The sequence below is a fragment of the Gorilla gorilla genome, chromosome 7 (assembly GCF_029281585.2).
Source record: "Gorilla gorilla gorilla isolate KB3781 chromosome 7, NHGRI_mGorGor1-v2.1_pri, whole genome shotgun sequence".
NCBI classification, from domain to species: domain Eukaryota; kingdom Metazoa; phylum Chordata; class Mammalia; order Primates; family Hominidae; genus Gorilla; species Gorilla gorilla.
Window position 1 is genome coordinate 81364405 of NC_073231.2, and position 12583 is coordinate 81376987.

General features: G+C 39.2%; 1 long non-coding RNA gene across 2 annotated transcripts in view; it reads right to left on the reverse strand.

Annotated features, from left to right (window-relative positions):
* Nucleotides 1-12583, reverse strand: part of LOC134759031 (uncharacterized) — a 69386-nt gene that overhangs the window by 34183 nt on the left and 22620 nt on the right. For both annotated transcript variants that reach the window (XR_010134883.1, XR_010134882.1), the window contains exon 3: nucleotides 11731-11823. This is a non-coding gene — a long non-coding RNA (uncharacterized lncRNA). The remainder of the gene's footprint in view (nucleotides 1-11730; nucleotides 11824-12583) is intronic.

The following is a 12583-nucleotide window of genomic DNA, read 5'->3' on the forward strand; positions in this document are numbered from 1 at the left end:
GCGTTCATTAAAAAGTCAGGAAACAACAGGTGCTGGAGAGGATGTGGAGAAATAGGAACACTTTTACACTGTTGGTGGGACTGTAAACTAGTTCAACCATTGTGGAAGTCAGTGTGGCGATTCCTCAGGGATCTAGAACTAGAAATACCATTTGACCCAGCCATCCCATTACTGGGTATACACCCAAAGGATTATAAATCATGCTACTACAAAGACTCATGCACACATATGTTTATTGCGGCACTATTCACAATAGCAAAGACTTGGAACCAACCCAAATGTCCAACAATGATAGACTGGATTAAGAAAATGTGGCACATATACACCATGGAATACTACGCAACCATAAAAAATGATGAGTTCATGTCCTTCGTAAGGACATGGATGAAGCTGGAAACCATCATTCTCAGCAAACTACCACAAGGACAAAAAATCAAACACCGCATGTTCTCACTCATAGGTGGGAATTGAACAATGAGAACACAAGGACACAGGAAGGGGAACATCACATACCGGGGCCTGCTGGGAGGTGGGGGGAGTGGGGAGATATAGCATTAGGAGATATACCTAATGTTAAATGACGAGTTAATGGGTGCAGAACACCAACATGGCACATGTATACATATGTAACAAACCTGCACGTTGTGCACATGTACCCTAAAACTTAAAGTATAAGAAAAAAAATTTTAAAAGTTTTAAAAAGGATATTTGTGTGTGCGTGTGTGTAGGGCACAAATATAATTGATACATATTATAACTGAAACACAAGTTTCAAAAAGAAGTAAATTTACTAGCCTTATGCCCTGTATTGTTTTTCATTCTATTGTATCATTTTTTACAAAAAACTGCTCCCAGCCCATGGAACCGATCTCAGAACTCACTAGCGGGCCATAACGTGCAGTTTGAAAACCTCTCAACTAGATAATTTTAATGACCTTTCCACTGCTGTGCAGGGGAGATAGTTATCATTTTCTTCAATAAACTTTTGCGTAATGAGTTGTTGCTGCTGCTGTTTTGGGCAATTTTGTGTAAGACCTTCAACAAAACTACCCTGCACTAATAGATAATCCAGCACTACACGACCATCATCTTTGGAGTTGTTTTAAAAATATCTCTTTAACTAAATTGTAGGACCATATAAAAATGTCTCAATAATTTAGACCATACGGACACTCATTCATGTCTTTCTTTGTGTATTTGTCCTTCTACTTAATAAAGTTTCAATTTTATTTCTAATGCCTTCCATCCACTTTGCTGTCTCCTAGAGAAACAAATACTATATATGTTTATTAGTCGTGTTAGTCACTCCTTCAAACATCCCAAAGTGTCCCTTCTTCCATTTATAGAGGGATAATGAAAAGGAAGCTGGAGGACCAAGGTAGTGAGAACAGGACAATGGCAAAGGACACTAGTGGCGCTGTTGGGTATGGGGTGAGGTCCTGAGTAGCTCTGGGTAAAAGTTGATAAATACACTCCCAAGAGCTAACCACACTCCCTACTCAACAGCCACCTGTTTTAGAAGGCATGGCATGAAAAACTGACCTGCAGCTAATTTACTATTTGTTGATATATCGATTAGGACTACCTAAAATGCCGGGCAAGTTCATATAACTGCATAAAATCTAAGCATGTACCTCTAGAGAGAAACTTACTTTTCTGCTAGAGTATGTCAAACCTAAGTTTTTAGACAGTCTAAATGGGTTAATGCTGTTCTGGGAAGGAATAGAACGTAGCTTTTAGTATAGTAATGTGTTTCAGGATCACTCATAGATTAGCACTCAAAAAGGATATATTATGGATTTTAAGTCTCAGATGCAGAGGAAATGGATCATAGTCTCTGAACTTTGTAGTTGTTTTGAACATTGATTAACGTTGGAAGTAAATGCAATGGGGTCTAGTGATCTGGATAGAGGTGGGGGTAAGGGTCAACGGAGCTCCCAGTTTGAGTCAAATAAGTGTTTGATATCAAATAAGTGTTTGATATTGATCACTGAACAATATCAAATAAGTGATATTGATCACTGAACAATATCAAATAAGTATTTACTGAGCCCATTAGCATGTACTGACTTTCACTTATTTTCCCATAATTTTACTTTATGAAAAGTCCCTGATGTCAACTTACTGTGTTATCTTTTGTCTTTTTTCTTCTCAAGGTATAATATTCTACATACGCTCACAAATCTCATTAAGTGTTATTTCTAGTTAACTGCATTCTAAGTTTTACTTTAGAATTATTTAGAAACTACCTGCATTAAATAATCCCTCTAGTGATTAAAATGGGTTCAGCTGAAATGTTGACTGAACTATGCCATATGTCCTACCATGTAGATTTTGTAAACAGAATGGAACCACCATAACCTTTTTAAAAATTTTATTTATTTTACTTTAAGTTCCGGGATACATGTGCAGAACATGCAGGTTTGTTACATAGATATACAAATGCCATGGTGGTTTGCTGCACCTATCAACCCATCATCTAGGTTTTAAGCTCCACATGCATTAGGTATTTGTCCTGATGCTCTCCTTCTCCTTGTCCCCGACCCCCTGACAGGCCCTGGTGTGTGATGTTCCCCTCCCTGTGTCCATGTGTTCTCATTGTTCAACTCTCACTTATAAGTGAGGACATGCGATGCTTGGTTTTCTGTTCCTTTATTAGTTTGCTGAGAATGATGGCTTCCAGCTTCATCCATGTCCCTCCCTGCAAAGGACATGAACTCATTTTTCTATGGCTGCTCAGTGTTCCATGGAGTATATGTGCCACATTTTCTTTATCCAGTCTATCATTGATGGGCATTTATTAGAAAGTCAGGAAACAACAGATGCTGGAGAGGATGTGGAGAAATAGGAATGCTTTTACACTGTTAGTAGAAGTGTAAATAAGTTCAACCATTGTGGAAGACTGTATGGCGATTCCTCAAGGATCTAGAACCAGAAATACCATTTGACCCAGCAATACCAATAATGGGTATACACCCAAAGGATTATAAATCATTCTACTATAAAGACACATGTGCAAGTATGTTTATTGCAGCACTATTTACAATAGCAAAAACTTGGAACCATAACCTTTAAAAAAATTATAAATATAGGGCCTTGCTATGTTGACCAAGCTAGTTTTGAATTCCTGAGCTCAAGCGATCCTCTTGGCTCAGCCTCCCAAAGTGCTGAGATTACAGGCGTGAGCCACAGACCATCATAACCTTTTTTAACAGATTAGACTGCACAGTTGAGGAACTTTTCTGAGGGGCATAAGCTGATTTTTGGTGCCCCAGCCTAGATTAAAGAAACCAAAGGCTGAGCTCCTACAAATCTGGATAGTGGACAAAGTACATCTTTAGTGCTCCAGCGTCCTGCCTTCTTCTTTCTGGATGACAAATGCCTTTCCTTCTGTTAAACCTACTTTGCAACAGGATAGAGAATCAGTGCTTATGAGAATAACTTTCAGTGGTGGTTTTTAGAGCAGGTATTGCATTCAAGCCTTATTTCTCTCCTAACACACTGCAGAGCTTCAGCTTCATGCAGTCAACGAAACTACAGTCAACTCTCCTTCCTGGTGACAATTTCTGCTTGGTTGCTTAACCATTGATCCTTATTGGATTTCACAACAAACCATGCTATTTATGAATAAAGAGCGTGTATTCATTAATCACAAAGTATATGTTGAGGGTCTGCTAAGTGTCTAGTCTGAAGCTCACTTATTTTGACTTTCCAGAGAAATATGCACAGCATTCTGGCAAATTCTGCTCACTTGAACTGCGGCTGGTTCTCTCTTTTCAATTCCCAGCCCATTACCAACATTCTGTTTTTCTAACCTTAAAGACACTTCAGAACACCGAGTTCCCGGACATTCCCCTTGTCCAATCAGGTTCTGTGTTCACAGAGTGTGCTGCAGATCATCCCCAGCTCTTCGTCCAGAGGGAAGTAGGAAGCCCAGCCAGAGGCTGTACCATGAGCAGCTGCGAGGTTACGCGCCTACTGGCCCTTCATGCTTCTGAGGCCCAAATCCCTGGGGTTACACAAAAGGCCCAGGCTGTGTCAAAACGGAATCGGCTGTCCTGGCTCCCTCACCTTCCTTCCTCTTTGTACTCCTGGCAGGAAGTCACTAATATCAAAAGATACTTTAAAAAAAGAAAAGAAAAGAAATAACAGAATGCTGCCTAAATCTCAGGCTTAGTTCATCATACTCTACTTGCGTAGGAGCCACTAAAACCATTAAAGACCACATCAGATGGCAGCATCTATTTAGCAGGTATTTTGAGAAAGACCTTGTTGCTGGATCCTTTACCTATAACCAAATCCCATGAGGATGGCATCCGATCATTTTAGAGCTGAGAGGGGTGCAATCTTTTAGAAGAGATGTAGCAGAAGGATCAGAGTGATATGCTGCAGAGCTCCAATCCCCCTTTCAGAAGTTTGCTGCTGTTTCTCTGAGACTTGAGTGACTGCAGCACAACTCAAGACTTAGTTTTTTAGAGACCCCCTCCACCCTCCCGAGAACTACAGGGAGCAAGAAGACATCTCACTTTTCAACTCCCACCTCTGGTTTAGACCACACATTCATCATTTTAGGAAACAGTTAAGAGGTTTTCCTAACTTTGCTCTTATACCCCTGGCATTCCTCTCAGTTATCAATTATCTTTATTTTGGCGATAGTAAGAGAGGCCGAATTCATTTCTTTTTTAGAAACGCTGGAGAAGAGCTCGTGTGAAAAATTACTCTCTGAAATTGAACACTAGATAAATGATTACCATAAATACCCAGCATCCTGTCAAGCAGGGATCCACACGTGGGCAGAGGAAAGAGGGAGGGAAAGTAACATTTCATGTTTCCCCTGTCCTAGGCACCTTTCATACACTTTTCAAATCATCACCGCAGTCCCACAAGGTGGGTAGGTAGTCAGACATTTGTGGAAACTGAGGCTCAGTTAATAAATGAATACGCAGGGCCTTGGTCTTTGTTTGGGTCTATCTGAATGCAAAGCCAGATGGCTTTTCACCAAACGGCTGCATCGCCAATCATTGACCTAGTCGGGGCTTCTGCCTCTCCCATGTCTTATTCATGGTGTGCTTTAGCCACAACATTATACTCCATATATTATCTAAAGCAATTATCACAGCAACGTGTTAAATTCTAGAAATAACTAAGCTGTAGGGCAGTTAAGTATCGCGTAGGACGTTAGATAGCTAAGATGGAATGGCTATCCCAGTTCCTGTGACTCTAGGTCCCTGCTTTTTCTACAGAGCCACCACCTGTGTGTGAGACATTTGGAAGTGGGCTTTATGCATGCAAATAATTTTCCAGCTGTGTTAAACCCAAGAGAACCAAGAAGGAAGAGCTCTATGAAAGAGAGAGAAAACATTTAAATGGGGTCAAGAAGGAAGGGAAGTCGTAAATTAAATGAAGAGTCTAACAGGTTTTGGAGAGATGGATAACACACATTTTTCATATATTTTTCAAGTGCTTACTCTGTACCATAGCAGTATACTTTCTCCATTCAAGAATTTATACCAATGGAGGAGATAGACACAGGAAAAACAAAAACAACCAAAAAACCACAACTCAGTCTCTACTCAACCCCATAGTCCACAATCTTCTTTCCCTCCCAGCCCATCTTGTCTTAGTTAATGGCAACAATACCCACCTGGGCATCTTTCCCTCATCTCATTTCCCCTCTTCCTCCCACCTCACATTCCATTTCACGAATTCTGAATGATGGACCAGCTTCCCCAAATTTTTCTCCTCCACTGACTCTTCTGCTACCACCACATTCTAGCTCCACTGTTTTTCCTGTGAACTACCACAGATGTGTCTTATTTTGTTTTATTTTTATTTTATTTTATTTTATTTTTGAGACAGAGTCTTGCTCTGTGGCCCAGGTTGGAGTGCAGTGGCACGATCTTGGCTCACTGCAACCTCTGCCTCCCAGGTTCAAGCAGTTCTCCTGCCTCAGCCACCTCAGTAGCTGGGATTACAGGTGCATGCTACCAAGTCTGGCTGACTTTTGTGATTTTAGTAGAAAGGGGATTTCACCATGTTGGCCAGGCTGGTCTTGAACTCCTGGCCTCAAGTGATCCACCAGCCGCAGCCTCCCAAAGTGCTGGGATTACAAGCGTGAACCACATCGCCCAGCCAACAAGTGTGATGGTTTCCTTAAAATATAGATAATAACTTTTCTCCAAATAAAATTATTCAGCTTCACGTTGAATAAAATAAAATCAGAACTTCTTATGTCAGCTTACAAAGCTCACTGTGATTTGGTTCTTGCCTACATATATGGCCTGTATGGCCTGACTTACTTTCTCTCTCTCTCCACCCCCCGCACCACCCCCGTCCCCCCACAACCCCCTTTAGTCACATTGGTCTTTCTGCCTCTTAACCTTGACATCTTTAGGATTTTTATACTGTCCTTTACATGGAAGTATTTTTCCCCAGGGCTGCCTTGGGCTTTCTTTTTCTCATTAGTCAGATCCTCATTCTAATGGCCCCTTCCCATAGAGGCCATTATTGTATCCCCAAAAAGATAAGTTTGCATCCTAACCTCCAAAGTCTGTGAATATGACCTTATTTGGAAATAGTCCTTGCAAATATAATCAAATCAAGTTAAAGGCATACTGGGTTAGGATGGGCCCTAATGAGTTAATGGTATCCTTAAAAGAAGAGGGAAATTTTAGACACAGACACACCGGGAAGAAGGCCATGTGAAGGCGAAGGCATGTATTGGAGTGATACATCTGTAAGCCAAGAAATTTCAGGAATTTCCAGCCACCACCAGCAACTAGCAGAAGTAAAGGAAAATTTCTCCCCAAGAGCCTTCAGAGAGAACGTGCCCTGCTGCTATCTTGATGTCTAACTTCCAGCTTCCAGAATAGGGAGAATACATTTCTATGAAAAAATAAATTTCTTGCTGGGCATGGTGGCTCATGCCTGTAATCTCAGCACTTTGGGAGACCAAGGTGGCAGATGACTTGAGGTCAGGAGTTCAAGACCAGCCTGGCCAACATGGTGAAACCTCGTCTCTACTAAAAATACAAAAATTAGCTGGGCATGGTGGCATGTGTCTGTAGTTCCAGCTGCTTGGGAAGTTGAGGCAGGAGAATCATTTTAACCCAGGACATGGAGGTTGCAGTGAGCTGAGATCGTGCCACTGCACTCCAGCCTGGGTGACAGAGTGAGACTCCATCTCAAAAAACAAACAAACCAATTTCTGTTGTTTTATGCAACCCACTTTGTGATAACTCATATGGCAGCCCCAGGAAATTAATTTAGAATTCAATCAGAATTTTCTAGCTGTGTTAGACCTAACAGAACAGAGAGAGAACAGCTCTATAAAAGAGAGAGAAGACATACAAATTCAGTCGAGGAAGGAGAATCATAAATTAGACAAAAAGTCTAACAGGATTTAGAGAGATGAGTAACGTATATTTTAAATATTTTTCAAGTGATTTGTGGTTGGTTCCCCCACAGGCAACTCTTTATTGCATAATTCAGTTTTTTTTATTCATAGTATTTATCACTCTCTGAAACAGTTTAAGTCATTACATATGTAGTAAATACGTACATTTATAATGTTTATATATGCATGTTTATCATATGTATATCTGCTTATCCTTATACAATATATAAATATTTGAAAGTGCAAAGTTTATTTACCTGGTTCACCCAACACCTAGAAGATAGCCTGGATATACAAATATCTGCTCAATGAACACATGAACTTGGTGAATTTAGTAGTATAACTAAACTGAGATAATGTCTGAATAAAAGCCTTTATTATAAATTTGATTTTGTATCACATTTGAGGAATATGTAATATGTTTGTGTGATTCTTATAGCAAAGGTCTATATTTGAAATAATAACAATAACTAGTTAATCCAAGAAGAATTGAGAAGGCCAACTAAACCAAATATAACAGGTAAAAAGATCCCATTCATTTACTTTTAGCTGTCCCCATTGCTTAAAGAATGAGATAGGATATTTCCAAACAACTGTGATTTTTCCTACGACTTGGAAAATAACTTCATTTTCAAATCTGAGTTTAGGTTCTCCTAAAATGAGTGTGGCAGTTTATGCTCTAATTTATCATGTCATCTGCTTAATTAAGTTTGAACTGATATTACTTTTGGTTTCCTAACTATACAGCCTCTCAGATGTGTTGAGTATCATTGAGGGTGCTTGTGCAGAAAAATCAAGTTTGTTCCAGTGGGCAAAACTCAGGCTTCCAGAATCAAAACCTTCCAATTTCCATCACAATATACTATATAATCATAGATAAATAACCCTAATTTTCTGAGCATAATATATAATTGTTTTTCATATCATTTGTTTCCTTTTTCAAAGTTATTATGTCCAAGCACAGTAACTCATGCCTGTAATCTCAGCCCTTTGGGAGGCCAAGGTGGGAGGATCACTTTGAGTGCAGGAGTTCAATACCAATCTGGGCAACATGGTGAAACCCTGTCTCTACAAAAAATACAAAAATTAGCCAGATGTGATGGTGTGCACCTGTAGTCCCAGCTATTTGGAAGGCTAAAGAGGGAGGGTCTCCTGAGCCCAGGAGGTTGAGGCTTCAGTGAGCTGTGATTGTGCCACTGTACCCCAGCCTGGGTGACAGAGTGAGACCCTGTCTCAAAAAAAAAAATACTATAAAGGTGATAGAAGTTTATAAAAACAATTTAGAAAATATGAAAAGTATAAACCAGTCACAATATTACCAGCCTCAAATAAGAACTGTTAACCTGTTGATGTATTTTGTTTTAGTCGGTTTTGTATGCACATATGCCTAAAAACAGAGGCACAGAAATATGGATATGCTGTTAAAAATTAGGATCATATGTTATGCAATATATAGCTTATATCATGCTTTATTTTAGGGCTATATAAATATTGGTTTCTTTTACTCATTCTATGTGAATTTTTTCTGTGACCGTGACTTTAAGTGTCAGCCTTACATTTAATTAAATGGAGATGCTATAAAATAACAAGCACTTTATTGTCAAATTAGCTATTGTTAATTTATAAAAGCTTTTTCAATAAACTTTGGTGTCCATAAATCTTCATTTACATCTGATTAATTTCTCAAGGGAAAATTCATATAAGTAGAATTGTAGGGTCAAAGTGCATGAATACTTTTAAGGCTTTCCCGTTCCTTCTAGAAGTATATTTATATCCCCTCTACACATACAGCATACAGTCATACACCTGATTTCTACCTAAATAAAAATGAAATTTTATTATTTTAATGTCCTTTTATAAGACATTTTGCAAATACTTTTCTTTATTATCTTATAATTTTATTCTTAATTTTTAATGTAGATTTTTTAAAGTCTACAGACAAGTTTATCAATCTTTCTGATTGTATTTTCTTCAATTTGTATATTGGAAATAATATCCTCACCATAAAATGATTCTAGAAATTTCTACCAAGTGACCATTACATAGCTGACACTGATCTAGGTGCTGGGGTTGTAAAAATGATGGAGCCAAAACTCCTACCTTCGTTGAGTTTGCAATCTAGTCACAGCAGATTTACAATAATCAACATAAATGGTCTACTAATTAAATAAACAAGCTGTTTCAGATAGTGATAGGTTCACGAAGAAAAAAAAAAATAGGACAATTGAAAATTGAGTGCCCATCCATGTGAGGGGTGCATGTTTAAACTTAGTTTCAGATGAAGACTTCAGGAGGAGGCATTAGAAATGAAACCAAATGATAAGAAAGAGACAGTCCTAGGCATGTGTGGGGAAGCCTCATTGCAAGGAGAGATAATAATGGTGAGTGCAAAGACTTGGAAATGAGAGCAGGCTTGGTGGGTTCCATGACAGAAAGGCCAGTCTGACTCAAGTATAGCAGGTGATGCAGAATGCAACCTTGGGAATATAACAGGACCAGATCCCATGGTTCTTTATAAATCATGAGGAGAAGTTTGGATTTCCAACTTTAGAACTTTTGGAAAGTTTCCAGTGAGAAGATGATATGTTCACTTTGTCTGCTTGGTGGAAAAATGGCTTGGAAGTGGGTCTAAATAGAAGCAAAAGAACAAGATAGGAGGCTATTAGTATAACCTGGCAGAGAGAATATGGTAGATATGTCTAAGGTTATAGCCACAGACTCTATTTTGCGGTTTCACTAATTATAGTTAAATGTATAGTTATCTGAAAATAACCTATTTATTATAGTTAACTTTTATTCCATCTTGAAGTAAACTATAGAGTTCTCCTCTCTCTCTCTTTCTTTCTCTCTCTTTCTCTCTCTCTCTCCCTCTCCTGCTATAATGTCTCTCTTTCTGTGCCAGTGTCAGCATTTTGACTATTGTAGCTTGAAAATGTTTCAATTTACTAGTAAATCCCCCATCGTTACTTTTGTTTTCGAAACTTTCTTTGCTAATACATTTTCTTCTTTTTTTTTTCAGATGATCCTTGAACATTTCCTCAAATCTCTTTTACCAATACACACACACACTCACACACACGCACACACACACACATCTGTGAGATTTTGAATGGTAATGCATTAAAACTATTTGTAAATGTTGTGGTTCTGAGAGGAACTGGGCTGAGCTACGTGGTTTTCTATTCTAATTTTTCAAATGCTTGAAGGCAGGCGTTGTTAGGGGCTTCAGTCATCTAAAAGCTCAAATTGGTTGCATATCCCAAGATAAAATCGTTCATGTGTCTGAAAGATCGTGCTGGCATTGGCTGGAAATGTAGGTGGAGCTTGCGAAGATGGTCTTTCCATGGGCTTTTCACACTAAGGCAAATGGATTCCGAAAAGGAATCCCCCAAGAACAAATTCTCCAAGATACCCAGACAGAGGCTGTAATGATGCTTACATGAGTTTGAGTCATCAATATTAGACTGTCACATCTCCCACGTTCTATTGGCCAAATGAGTTTGTTAAGGTCAGCAAGGATTCAAGGGAAAGATAATGAGACCACAACTTTTGATGGAGAAGTGGCAAGGTCCTGTCCAGAAGATCACGCAGGATGGGATACTGTGGCTCTCCTTGGTTATAGTCTGCCAGAATCCACCTCCTCAGTCCACAGCAATTCACATCCCTCCCACCTGCAAAATACACTTACCACTCCTCTAAGATCCCTGTAATTTTATCCCAATGCAGTGATCTTGAAATCTAGGTTCTCTTCAGACAAATCAAATGCAGATGTAGAAGAGGTTTATGGGTACAATTCCTCAAGAACATTTTCTTCCTGTCTGAAAACCTGTAAACAAGTTAGCTGCTCCTGTGCACACACCCAACATACAAGAGTGATCAGGAAAATAATTGTTATTGGTTAAATCGTGCCCCTCGAAATTCATATGTTGAAGTTGTAATCACCAGTACCTCAGAATGTGAAATTATTTGGAAGTAGAGTCATTGCATATGTAAATAGGATGAGGTCATACTAGAGTAGGGTGGGCTTTTAATCCAATACACCTGGCATTCTTATAAAAAGGGGAAATTTTGACACAGACATACATAGAAGAAAGACAATCTGAAGAGGAACAGGGAGAAGATGGTCATCCATAAGCCAAGGAGAGAGGCTTGGAACAGATTCCTTCCTCACAGTCCTCAGAAGGAACCAATTCTGCCAACACCTTGATTTTGGACGTCCAGCCTCCAGAACTGTGAAGCAATAAATTTTTGTTGTCTAAGCCACCCAGTTGGTGGCACTTTGTTATAACAGCCCTGGCAAACTAATACGAAAATAATTGAAGCTGAGCATATACCTGTAGTCCCAGCTACTGGGGAAGTTGAGGCAGGAGGCTTTGTTGAGCCCTGCAGTTTGAGGCCAGTCTGAACAACATAGAGAGGCTCTGTCTCTAAAATATAAATATAAAAATAAAAACAAAAATTAATTAAAATAGTCACTCTCATTGAAAAAGAAAAGAAATAGGGGACATATAGCAGCCATTAGTCCACAGCAATTTCAAAATTTCATCAGAAATGTATCACTAATATCTTAATTAGATGCTCCTTGGATCTGTTTTTTTTTGTTGATCTTAGTTCTGCTCTCAGGACTCTAAGCTCTGCGCTCTGAAATATCTCTTCTTTCTCATAAGAAATGGCTTATTTTAGGCCAGATGCAGTGGCTCATGCCTGTAATCCTACCACTTTGGGAGGCCGAGGTGGGTGGATGATCTGAGGTCAGGAGTTCAAGACCATGGTGAAACCCTATCTCTACTAAAAATCCAAAAATTAGTGGGGCACGGTGGCTCACACCTATAAACCCAGCCACTTGGGAAACTGAGGAAGGAGAATCACTTGAACCTGTGAGGCGGAGGTTACAGTGAGCCGAGATGGTGCCAATGCACTCCAGCCTGGGCGACAGAGCGAGACTCTGTCTCAAAAAAAAAAAGGCTTATTTTTTGCAGATGAGTAACTTTCTCTAATTGCTTCCTTCAGGAAGTTAGGAGTTCAAAGATGCTTTTTGTCTCTATCCTTTTTAATCCAAGCATCAAATGCTTCTGCTAGTATAATTATAGTAAAACATCTTATAGGTTTTCTGTAAATCTTGTTAGGGTTCATTCCATTAAACAAAATCCATTCCTCCACATTTCTGGCTTAGGCTGAGAATCTGGA